The sequence below is a fragment of the Acipenser ruthenus genome, chromosome 32 (assembly GCF_902713425.1).
Source record: "Acipenser ruthenus chromosome 32, fAciRut3.2 maternal haplotype, whole genome shotgun sequence".
Lineage (NCBI taxonomy): Eukaryota > Metazoa > Chordata > Actinopteri > Acipenseriformes > Acipenseridae > Acipenser > Acipenser ruthenus.
This window is the reverse complement of record NC_081220.1, coordinates 5,183,765-5,197,269: the sequence shown is the minus strand read 5'-3', so window position 1 is coordinate 5,197,269 and position 13,505 is coordinate 5,183,765.

Below are 13,505 nucleotides of genomic sequence, written 5' to 3'. Positions count from 1 at the left end.
CAACACTGCTGTTACATGAAACTGGGTAAAAGCCTGTCTCTTTCTGTAAAGCTTTTTAAGCAATAAAACTATTAGCATCAATGTCTCGTTTTGGACTGGTTTATTTCACATGACATGCATTCTTGTCAAACTACCACCACTGAAAGCCCCGAACCACTGCGACAAAGCTGTTCCAAGCCGCTTTCTCCTTACTAGTGAGCTTCTTGGGGAATTCATTGCACTCCAGGATCTTCTTTATCTGTGGTCCGACGAAGACACCGGGTTTGAACTTTGCCTCAGACAGCTTAGGGAAGAAGTCTTGAAGGTACCTGAAAGACCCTTCTCTTTACTTCTAAAGACGGCTGCTCTCTCTCCGGAGGAGTGGGTACGGGGAGCTCATGGCAGTGTGGCACCGGGGCGATGGATGAAGGAAGGTCCGAATACGTGATAGCAGGTGCATTCTTGCCAGTCCGACATTTGGAAGGGTCCACCATGCAGATGTAGCAGTTGCTTGAGTGGTCAGTGGGTTCCCGCCAAATTCTTGTCATAGCAAACTTCATGGCTCTCTTTTGCCCTCTGTACCATCCTACAAAAATAGATTTATTTCACCCATGACTAATGTGTAAGAGATTCTCGCAACATTTTTCATATATGATATATTTATTCAATAACATTGAAAATTGTAAAACATTTTAAAATTAGAAACTTATACAATTTAAAAAATTTTAACAAATTTTATAACATAAAATTCAGAGCAACAATTGTCCATCTTACCTTCCAGAGTTTTTTTGCAGTGCTCGCAGGTGAAATGAGGTGCCCAGGGTTTGTCTTGATCCCCGACAGACATGCCGAAATAGGCCTTGTAGGCCTCACACATCTTAGCAGATGCTTCCACGGAGTACGTTTTCACTCTTGTCTTGATAAATTGGCCGCAGACATAGCAAAATGCGTCTGCCGGATGCTTGCAGCCTCTTGATGCCATCTCAGAAAAATGCAGATATGTATCCACTTAGGCAGCTGGAACTAAACGTAACTGGTGGGCTTAAGGCCCCTGTATTTATACTACTATTTATATTACTGGAAAGTTCTAGAAAGTTCTAGAAGTTACTCCAAGTTTACTCAGCACTGAATCTATTTGGAATGTTCTGGAAAAAAGGTACATTTCAAAATATCACTGTCCTGGTCACAAAAGCAAAGTTTGTGGGGAATAATAGCCATTTTCTATACTTTTGAGGCATAAGCAATTAGAAAATAACACTTACTACCCAGGAACCAAAAAAAAATAATAATAATTGTTACACGGTGATATCTGCCTCCGGTGGCTTCTTTGAGGATTGCGAACAAATTATGACTGAAAAAAGATCAAGAATGTACCAATCTGGCGAGAAGAAGCGTAAAAAGAAAACAACTGAGGAAGAAAAACAACATGAGAAAGGTATTGTATTATTTGATTTAGCTCCGTTTTTATTGCTGTAGCTTGCTTGCATGCTGGCTGTGCCAAGGCGCGTAGTCACAGTGTACACATTGAGGCAGCCGAGGCCCTCGGTAAAAATCGACTCAATTCTTAATTTTGAAGACCAAAATAATAATAAAAAATGTACCCACTTTCTTTTTTAAGAATGTAAAATTTATATATATGTATATATATATATATATATATATATATATATATATATATATATATATATATATATATATATATATATATATATATATATAAAATGTTATTTTTAATTTCTTCACATTACTATAATCTCGGGCTGTGTATTTGCATCTATAGCGACCCGGCCTGTGCGCCAGGCAGTACCGGGACCTCTGCGACCGGTTTCCCCCGCCTGAAGTACTGTACTACTTCCTATCATCGATTTATACAGACAAAAGAATATTAGAATTGGGCAAACCAAATCCTGCTTAGGGCCCCCAAAAGGCTAGAAACAGTCCTGTCTATTACCAGTACAAAACACACACACACAAACACACACCCACACACACACACACACACACACACACAGAGGCAGCAGTTGTACAGTGTTATACAAGGAAAATAACAAGATATACTCATGACACGTTAAGTGTTGAGATGACGATATCACATTATTTTTACATTAGTAGCCTATTATTTATTTTACAGTTGTCACACACAGCCTACATAAAATAATAATAATAATACACATTTCAAGAATCACAAATGTATACAAATTCTGCCACCCTTTTATACAGTTGGGTTTTTACTGGAACAATCTAGGAGGTAAAGTAGTTGCTTGCTAGCTGTCTGTCTGTCCATCCATCTAGTGCAGGAGTCGCTAACCCATGGTCCTAAAGAGAGCCTCAATCCTGCAGCGGCTCCCCTATAACTTTCCTGCCGTATCGGAGCGCCTGTCAGTCTGCGAGTGAACGGCGGTGTGAGCCGTGTCTTAGAGCGCAGAACCTTCAAAGTAAAAAAAATAAGATCCGTATTAATTTGGAATAGCATTAAAAAATTGACGCAGACGTCTTCTTTTCATCCTTTCTTCATTCATCCCTTCCTCTTTTCTTTTGATATTTAGCGGAGAAATTGATCTTTTTATAGACCTCCTCGGAGTCTCCTCCCCACTCCCTCCCTCGCTTCTGAGCTCCGTCAGCGGGCAGAGTGCCGGGTTTTGTCCCCCGCCTTTAGCGCACAATGCCCCGGCTTGGTTCGTGTGGGTTTCCCGTCGCAGCCCCCAAGTGCTTCGTAGGCAGTTGCCCTCTATTATAGGCGCAGTCGAGCCGAAAGAGAGCACCAGACTCCAGCGGAGAGATAGCAGCAGCAGCGCCGCACACGAATACACCCGGCACAGAGTAGAAATGGGGACTCGGTCGAATTTACGAAGCGGTTCCCGTACTCGAAATGTCAAAGGTAAGTAAAAATAAATACTGAATCTTATAGAAGTATGGATTTACATTGACAATGATGTGTTTTATTTATTTATTTATTGTCATTTATTTTAAGTCTTTGTTAAGTTTAACACGCAGTGAGGAGCAACTAATAACATAAATGAGCAGATAGACTTCGTTTGTTTATTTTTTTTTCATCTCTTTTCAAATATTCAGTTATGTACTTTGAAATGTTATATATTTGATCATTCACATATATATTCAACAAAATCTATATTATATTATTAAATATACGGGTTTGGTCTATGTATGTATTTCTTTGTATCGCTTGTTTTGAGTTTGCGAACATGGTCTTTTAGTATTCCTTATTTTTAGTCGTTTTTCCGTTTGATAGAAATGTCAGACATGCTCAATCCATATCAGGGTCTGCTGCTGTGTATTATAAAGAGATTTCAGACATGCTCAATCAATATCAATATCTGCTGCTGTGTATTATAAAGAGATTTCAGACATGCTCAATCAATATCAGGGTCTGCTGCTGTGTATTATAAAGAGATTTCAGACATGCTCAATCAATATCAGCATCTGCTGCTGTGTATTATAAAGAGATTTCAGACATGCTCAATCAATATCAGGGTCTGCTGCTGTGTATTATAAAGAGATTTCAGACATGCTCAATCAATATCAGGGTCTGCTGCTGTGTATTATAAAGAGATTTCAGACATGCTCAATCAATATCAGCATCTGCTGCTGTGTATTATAAAGAGATTTCAGACATGCTCAATCCATATCAGTATCTGCTGCTGTGTATTATAAAGAGATTTCAGACATGCTCAATCAATATCAGGGTCTGCTGCTGTGTATTATAAAGAGATTAAAGACATGCTCAATCAATATCAGGGTCTGCTGCTGTGTATTATAAAGAGATTTCAGACATGCTCAATCAATATCAGCATCTGCTGCTGTGTATTATAAAGAGATTTCATACATGCTCAATCAATATCAGTATCTGCTGCTGTGTATTATAAAGAGATTTCAGACATGCTCAATCAATATCAGGGTCTGCTGCTGTGTATTATAAAGAGATTTTAGACATGCTCAATCCATATCAGTATCTGCTGCTGTGTATTATAAAGAGATTTCAGACATGCTCAATCAATATCAGGGTCTGCTGCTGTGTATTATAAAGAGATTTCAGACATGCTCAATCAATATCGGTCTGCTGCTGTGTATTATAAAGAGATTTCAGACATGCTCAATCAATATCCAGGTCTTCTGCTGTGTATTATAAAGAGATTTCAGACATGCTTAATCAATATCCGGGTCTGCTGCTGTGTATTTTAAAGAGATTTCAGACATGCTCAATCCATATCAGTATCTGCTGCTGTGTATTATAAAGAGATTTCAGACATGCTTAATCAATTTCATCGATTTCAGATGTCGCAATCAATATCTGGAGCAGCAGTGTGGAGTAGTGGTCAGGGGGGCTCTGTACTCTTGACCGGAGGCTCTTGTATGGGTTCAGTCCCAGGTGGGGACACACACACTGCTGCTGTACCCTTGAGCAAGCAGGTACTTTACCTAGATTGCTCCATTAAAAAATCCAACTGTATAAATGGGTAATTGTATGTAAATAATAATATCACAATTGTAAGTCACCCTGGATACGGGTGTCTGCTAAGAAATAAAATATCAGAGTCTGCTAAACAGTAGAATGTATGCTGTGCCATAGGAGTCTCAGTAAAACTACTGTGCCATAGGAGTCTCATTGAAACTGCTGTGCCACAGGAGTCTCATTGAAACTGCTGTGCAATAGGGAGTCTTATTGAAACTGGCATAGTCTTTTTTTACTGAAGTTTATGCCATAGGGCTTCATCAGCAGGTTACAAGCTGACAAGCTAATTATTAAGTTGTATACCCTCTGTGTGTGTGTGTGTGTGTGTTCGTGTCTCAGTGAGTGTGTGTGTGTTTCCCTGTGTGTACGCGTGTTCATGTCTCTCTGTGTGTCAGTGTGCGTATTTCTCTGTGCATGAGTCACTGTGTGCGTGTTTCAGAATGTGCACCTGTGTCTCTGCGTCTCTGTGTTTGCGTGTCTATGATGTAAATCAATCATTTTGGTTTTCAAACAGCTTGCAGGGCACTAGTGAATCACTCAAATTGTGAATGAATGTGTAAATAAATAAATTAAACAAACTAATGAGAGAGTGGGAGGGAGAGGGAGGGAGGAAAAGGAAGTGAGAGAAAGAACAGCAAGAGGGAGAGCGAGAACGAGTGACTCGTTTGGAAGTGTAAAGGGATGAACTAATGAATGAATCAACAAATTAATCACTGCAATTCTGGAGACTGAAAGATAGATAGAAGTTTATAACCGTTTGTCTGAGGGATGCTGTGACAGGAAATGACCGAGGTTGAGACTCAGAGACAGTTTAAACGTTCAAAAATAAAGTTTTTAATAAACAAAAATACAAAATAAACCGGCACAAGGGCCAAACAAAAAGGTATTAAACATAAAATAAACACAAAACAAAAAAAGCAAAACTTACAAAAATAAAGTTTTCCAGGCTGGGTGTTGCCTTCACTGGATTTAAAAAAAAAAACAAACAGAAAAACAGCACACACAAAACACTCTTGTTTCTTCTTCTAGAACACTCCCCCTAGCCAGGGCCTCTCCCCTGGCTTTTATCCCCTGTGGCTGGAGCCCAATTAATCAATAATTGCTGATTATTCAATTAGGGCTCCAGCCACATTCTCACATGTTTTCCTGGCACGGAGGAATTTAACCCCCTCCCTGCCAGTCCCAACCACGTTCTTAAAGACGGGGCAGTCCCCCGTCACAGATGCCTTTTCAAGCAGTCACCCCCTCAAATGTTAACATCAAAGCATATCAAAGTTTAGTTTCTTTTTTTTTTGGAATCGTCAATTATTTTTACCCCGTGATTTCTCCCCAATTTGGAATGCCCAATTGTTTTTAAGACAGCCCCTGTCTCACTGCTAATTGTGCACTGTCCCCTGGGAGCCCCTTGGAAATCCTCTAGGAATCCCCTAGGTACCTCCTAGGAGCTCCTGGCCACAGCTGGCGATGGCATAGGCCCGGATTCGAAACAGTGCATTCTGCACTCCAGGGTGTGCCTTTACAGGATGCACCACTCGGGAGTCCCCTATTATTGTTAAAGATAATAAAATATTATAATCAGATTTGTAGGTCAACAGATCCACCATAAATAAAGCGGCTTCTTGTTCCTGATGAAGTCATTTCCACCGTGCTGCTGATGTGCTGCTGTGTGAGAGTGCTAATCTGGAGTGAAATGTGTTCAGGCTTTCACACACGCACATTGAGAGAGACACACACATTGAGAGACACACATACGCACACTGGAGCACACACACACACTTGAGAGAGACACACACTGAGACACACACACATTGAGAGACATACACTCACTGGAACACACACACATTGCAAGGGAAACACACTGAGACACACACATATTGAGAGAGAAACACACTGAAACACACTGAGACACACATTGAGAGAGAAACACACTGAGACACACACACACATTGAGAGAGAAACACACTGAGACACACACACACACATTGAGAGAGAAACACACTGACACACACACACACATTGAGAGAGAAACACACTGAGACACACACACACTGAGAGAGAAACACACCAAGACACACATTGAGACACACACACACATTGAGAGAGACACACACTGAGAAACACACCGAGACACACACACACACACACACAATGAGACACACACACACACACACATTGAGAGAGACACACACACACATTGAGATAGACACACATTGAGAGAGACACACACTGAGACACACACACACACATTGAGAGAGACACACACTGAGACACACACACACACACACACACACATACACACACTGGAGCACACACACACACATTGAGAGAGACACACACTGAGACACACACATACACACACTGGAGCACACACACACACACATTGAGATAGAAACACACCGAGACACAGACACACATTGAGAGACATACACATACACACACACACACACACACACACACACATTGACAGTGTTCTCCTCTATTCATTGTCTTTCCTGAATTATAGAAGGCGTTCCTGTTTTTCCGAGTATTCGGGTTCTTCTATAAATGTCACCAAAGTTTCTGAGCCTCTCTCTGAGTGACTGTTCGCCCAGTCAGTTCTGTTATGTGCTGAGAACATTATATCATTGGGTCACTCGGGGTCTGGGGTCAATCTTACAGAGATCTATGACAGACAACTGAATAAATGTGTAACGTCTCGCTCTTAGCACAAAACTAATCCCAACGGCAGGATTACCTCCCTGTATCAAATATACTCAAATTATTAACAAGGGGAAGGGCGAAGCGACAGTGCATCAAGGACGCGAGATCCCCCAATAAATACACTATAGAAACACGGGATAACCTTAAACATTTATTGGCTAAAATAATTGAAACTGTTCAACAAAACAAGATGGAAAAGAAGTTCCGAGCAAAAAAACAAAACATAAACAAGCCAGCAAAATATCCATTGCGAGAACAAAGTAACAAAATAAAACAAAAAAACAAAACAGTCCCGCAACAAAAATAAAAAAACAACTATCTCACCAAACTCCTGGGTACCCGCTTGCTTGAAGATCCTCTCGGAAGATGATGACCAGTAATCCACAAAAACTATGAACATGCACTTGAAAAACCAACCCCATCAGCAACGTGGTGCATTACAAGCCGGCTCCAGGCTTTAGCGATCGTGGGCAGCAAAGGTGAACAACACCGGCTAAACAGCCTGAAACTGGAACAAAGCACTTGCTGATAAAAAAACAAATCAACTTCCAACAAGAACGACAGTCGAAGGTAAACAGGATCGCTCTACCATGGCAAACCACCCCGGGAAAAAGAACGCCGCGGACTTTTCAAAAACAAGGAAGAGTCTCTAAACAGGAACTAAGGAGACGACAGGAACTCAAAAGGCAGGTAAGCAGCTCCCCCCTATGGCGTAACAAAGGTACTATTTATACTTGTCTAAAACAATCTTTCCATTAACAACGCTGCCGCTTCCAGCGAATAAGAACCTCGAAATGTATTTGGAACCTGGCCAGGCTTCCGTGCTGCCCAATTAAGGCGCAACACATGGTACGTTTATTGTACCATGTAGAACCAAACATTCAATTTAAGTGGCAGTGCCACATAGTCCCCCCCCCCCAGCGGAGTAACTAGGGTAATACCCCAAAATATGGCTTTAAATTTACCACATTTACTGTTTCGACCTTCTCAGGACGATCCACCCACTTCAATCTGTAATTAACTGGTCCCAGTTTTTTTATTACTGAGGCTGGTCCAGACCATTTTGGGGCTAATTTAGCTGAAAAAAAACCAGCTGCATTAGAAATTGGGTGACTCCTCACCCACACTAAGTCTCCTTCGCTAAATATCACACACCTTCTCCGGGCATTATAACTTTTAGCCTGACGCCCTTGAGCTTCCTTCACACGCTCTCTAACCAGCTTGGCAATACCAGCCTGTCTCTCAAGTACAGAGTAACTGGACTCCCCAGGTGAAGGAGATTTGGACACTAAACGATCAAGAGGACCTTTAAGAACCCTTCCTAACATTAGCTCAGCGGGAGTAAAGCCAGTTGTCTCCTGTTTTGCTGAATTTATGGCAAATCTAAATTCGGGCAACCATTGATCCCACAACTGCTGATTTTGACCCACAAAGGAAGCTATCATCGGCTTCAGAGTTCTGTTGACTCTCTCCATAAGATTAGACTGAGGGTGATAACTTGTAGTAAGTTTTCGTGTAACACCCCACTTTTTGCAAACCTCAATCAGAACACCACTGGTAAATTGAGCCCCTCTGTCAGACACCAGGTACTTTGGTGTCCCCCAGCGCGTAAAAATCTCCTGAGTTAAAAGCTGCACGATGCGATGAGTCTTTCCATCACGCAGTGGGAATACCTCCACCCACTTGGTGTAATAATCCACAATCACCACCAAGCAAGTATTACCTTTCTTACTGCGTGGGAAAGGCCCCATCAAGTCAATTCCTAGCATGTAACCTGGCTCTTCCACGGTCGTGGACTGTAAAAACCCTGCAGGTTTCTGATTTGATGGCTTGTATATTTGACAAGCTATACACTCCTTAACATGCTTTGTAACATCTCGCCTAATTGTAGGCCACCATGCTACCTCCAACACACGAAGCAGAGTCTTCATTCTACCCAGATGCCCACTCAATGGGTTGTCATGATAGTATTGTAAAAATATGGTAATTAATGACTCGGGAACAACCACTTGGTAGCGCTGACCCTCACCTCTGGGTAGAGACATTCTCCTATACAACACCCCCTGTTCAACCACAAACCCTATACGGTCAGACCGCTGACCGTCCATCTTCTTCTTCAATTCTTGAAGGTTAAGATCTTGAGCCTGAGCCTCTGCGATCTCACTCATTTCAGAGGGCATATCAAGAACGGCAACATGCTTTTTTTCCTCTGAAAAAACGGCAAGTCCTGCCTTTTCTATCTGAGGAGATCGAGACAAGGCATCTGGTACTACATTTAAACTTCCCTTTCGATATACAACTCGAAATGTATACGATTGGAGACGCAAAGCCCAACGAGTTAGGCGGGACGTCACTTTAGGAGAATTAAAAACCCAAGTTAAAGCAGCATGATCTGTCACAACCTCAAATTCCACCCCTTCCAGGTAATGCTTCCATTTCTCAATGGCCCAGATAACCGCCAAGCATTCCTTCTCGGATGTGGAATAGTTAGATTCAGGTTTTGTTAAAACACGAGATGTATAAGCAACAACCCACTCGTTTTCTGAGCACCCCTGAGCCAGAACAGCTCCTAATCCCACATCACTGGCATCAGTATACACCCGGAACGGTTTCATTAAATCAGGGTGGGACAACACAGGAGCTCTCTGCAAGGCTTCCTTTAATTGTTCAAAGCTATCTTGCTCAGCTTTCGACCACACCCAGCTCACCCCCTTCTTTTTCAGCCGATTCAGTGGAGCAGCTTTATCAGCAAATCGCGGAATAAACTTGTGATACCACCCAACCAACCCCAGGAACTTAAGTGAAGGTTGAAAGAAATGACACTTGGCTAAGTTGAGGGTGAGATTGGCTTGATCCAGGGCTTGAAATACAGATGCCAGATCTCTCACATGCTGCTCTTTAGTGGGAGAGTACACAATGATATCATCTATGTATACAAAGCAACTGTTACCCTTCAGGTTTACCAGCACTTGTTCCATCAGACGTTGGAATGACGCTGCAGCATTCTTCAAACCGAAAGGCATCACCTTAAACTGATACAGACCGAATGGAGTAATAAAAGCTGTTTTTGGTTTACTTTGATCATTCATAGCCACCTGCCAGTAACCAGAACGCAAATCTAAGGAACTAAAAACTGCGGCTCCCTCTAATGATTCCAAAATGTCATGAACTCTGGGCATGGGATATGCATCAAGGTCAGTTTTCTTATTTACCCCTCGGTAATCAACACAGAACCTAAATGTCCCATCCTTTTTTTCGGTCAAAACCACAGGTGCGGCCCAGGCTGAAGCAGACGGTTCTACAATGCCATCCTGTAGCATTTGATCAAGATGTTGCTTTATAATGGTTTTTTTGTGTTCCGATACTCGATAAGCTCGGACACGCACTGGAATCTCATCGGTAGTAAGTATCACATGGTGGATTAAGTCTGTCTTTCCCAAACGGGAAGTACAAACTGACGGCCACTGCAGCATCAGTGGTTCCAACAACCTTTGCCCTTCAATCGTAACATTCAATTCTAATATCGGTCTCTCTCTTAATCCCAGATCTAGCTCTTTCCTCACCACCTTAGTGGGAACTGCCACAAAAAGCTGTGCCATTAGCTGCCACTCTGCCCCCCACACATTCTCACGAGAAAATGGAAAAAATGAATATCCCTCAGGCTTCTTTACTCCATACACCTGCTTCCCCAAGTCAAGCAATGTAGATGTTTTGACTAGGAAATCAAGTCCTAAAACTAAAGGCTGAGCTAAATGAGCATCATCCATTATGTAGGTGTCTACAGACCAAAACTCTCCATGAAGATTATAAGTCAAACGAAACTTGCCCAGTGCAGTATATGCCTGACCATTGGCCAACACAAAAGACTTTTCTGTACTTGGAGATAAACGATCCTTTGATTGACAAAGCTGTAACCAAAGATTATTCCTCATTAAAGTGTACGTACATCCAGTGTCAATCAATGCTAAACCTTCCCACCCCCGCACAGATAGCTTCAAAGCCAACAATGAAAGATGGCCATTACCAGTGGGTGCTAATTGAGGAGTGCTTGCATTGTTTATGACAGACATATCAGCTGCTATTCTAACTGATCCTTTCAACGGCTTCTTTGCCCCTCTCTCAGTTTTTGCATTTACTTTCCCCCAATACTCTTTCTGAGAGGACCAATCCCTTTCTACCATGGCCCCAACTCTCACCAAATCTGCCACCGACGACACCGACCCCCTAATAAAACTTGCTAGCTTGGGGTTTGCATTGCCCAAAATTCTATCTACTATTTCCGCCTCTGTCATACCCGGACGCCACTTAAGACAAAGTGCTCGGTAATCGTATGCAAAATCTCTTACACTTTCAGCTGGATCTTGAACCCGATCACGCAACCTTTTCTCCACCTCAGTTAAATAATCTGTGGGAAGAAAAGCCTCAATAAAAGCAGTTTTGAAAAGTGCCCATGTCTGAATTTTATGGCGTTCTGCAATCCACCAACTCTTTGCAGAACCCTTTAACACTGTTGACAGTGTAGCCAAGATTTCTGATTCCGTCATGGTTACTACCGACAAGAAATCCTGGCAGGCATCTATAAAACTCAATACATCAGTGGAACCTTCACCCTCTCCAAAAACTGGAAAACTTAGTTTAATAGGTGGTTTATAATTATATGCACGGGATCTAACACTTTCAGTCACCATAGGTCTCAGTGACAAAGCTTCCAAAGAGCTATTAGACACATCAGCCATATCAGGCTGGTAAGGCTGATAAGAGCGTGGAATAAAAGATACTTTCGGAGTGCTTGTTCTGCTCCGCATATCCCTTAATTCTGCCTGCCATTTCGCCTCCCTTCGCTCAAAACACCTGACCACTGAACTCTCCAACTGATCTAGCATTTTAGCCACAGAACTATCAATACTTTCAAATTTGTTATCAATAAATGTTCTTAACAGTTCCTCTCGATTGATACTGCTCTGAGATGCCATGGACATTTCATGTTCCAGTTTGTCTATACGTGCAGTAATTTGCTCCATCTTACTGAAAATAAAACCAAAATCGGGAACATTACTATCATCAGCTATTCCCTGAGCAGCTGTGGGGGATTCACTGATATATAACTCTTCCAACTTTGAAGTTAACTCAGCTAGCGGCTGTCTACGTGTGACACCTGGACCAGCAGTAAAATTTGCAAAATCCATACTATCCTGTATATATTCGTGATCTTCACCTTCTGCCATCTTGAAAATCCATAAACTCAGCCTAAACAAAATGTCTAACATTCCCCGTACGGGCCACCAATCTGTAACGTCTCGCTCTTAGCACAAAACTAATCCCAACGGCAGGATTACCTCCCTGTATCAAATATACTCAAATTATTAACAAGGGGAAGGGCGAAGCGACAGTGCATCAAGGACGCGAGATCCCCCAATAAATACACTATAGAAACACGGGATAACCTTAAACATTTATTGGCTAAAATAATTGAAACTGTTCAACAAAACAAGATGGAAAAGAAGTTCCGAGCAAAAAAACAAAACATAAACAAGCCAGCAAAATATCCATTGCGAGAACAAAGTAACAAAATAAAACAAAAAAACAAAACAGTCCCGCAACAAAAATAAAAAAACAACGATCTCACCAAACTCCTGGGTACCCGCTTGCTTGAAGATCCTCTCGGAAGATGATGACCAGTAATCCACAAAAACTATGAACATGCACTTGAAAAACCAACCCCATCAGCAACGTGGTGCATTACAAGCCGGCTCCAGGCTTTAGCGATCGTGGGCAGCAAAGGTGAACAACACCGGCTAAACAGCCTGAAACTGGAACAAAGCACTTGCTGATAAAAAAACAAATCAACTTCCAACAAGAACGACAGTCGAAGGTAAACAGGATCGCTCTACCATGGCAAACCACCCCGGGAAAAAGAACGCCGCGGACTTTTCAAAAACAAGGAAGAGTCTCTAAACAGGAACTAAGGAGACGACAGGAACTCAAAAGGCAGGTAAGCAGCTCCCCCCTATGGCGTAACAAAGGTACTATTTATACTTGTCTAAAACAATCTTTCCATTAACAACGCTGCCGCTTCCAGCGAATAAGAACCTCGAAATGTATTTGGAACCTGGCCAGGCTTCCGTGCTGCCCAATTAAGGCGCAACACATGGTACGTTTATTGTACCATGTAGAACCAAACATTCAATTTAAGTGGCAGTGCCACAAATGTTCATTGAGACATGACTTCAAATCTGTCTGTATATTTGTTTATCTGCCTTTCTGTCTTGTCTGTCATATTGTTTATCTATCAGTCTATCTCTCTCCCCTCCCTTCTCCTCTTCACACTCTCTCCTCTCTCTCCCCACGCAGGCTC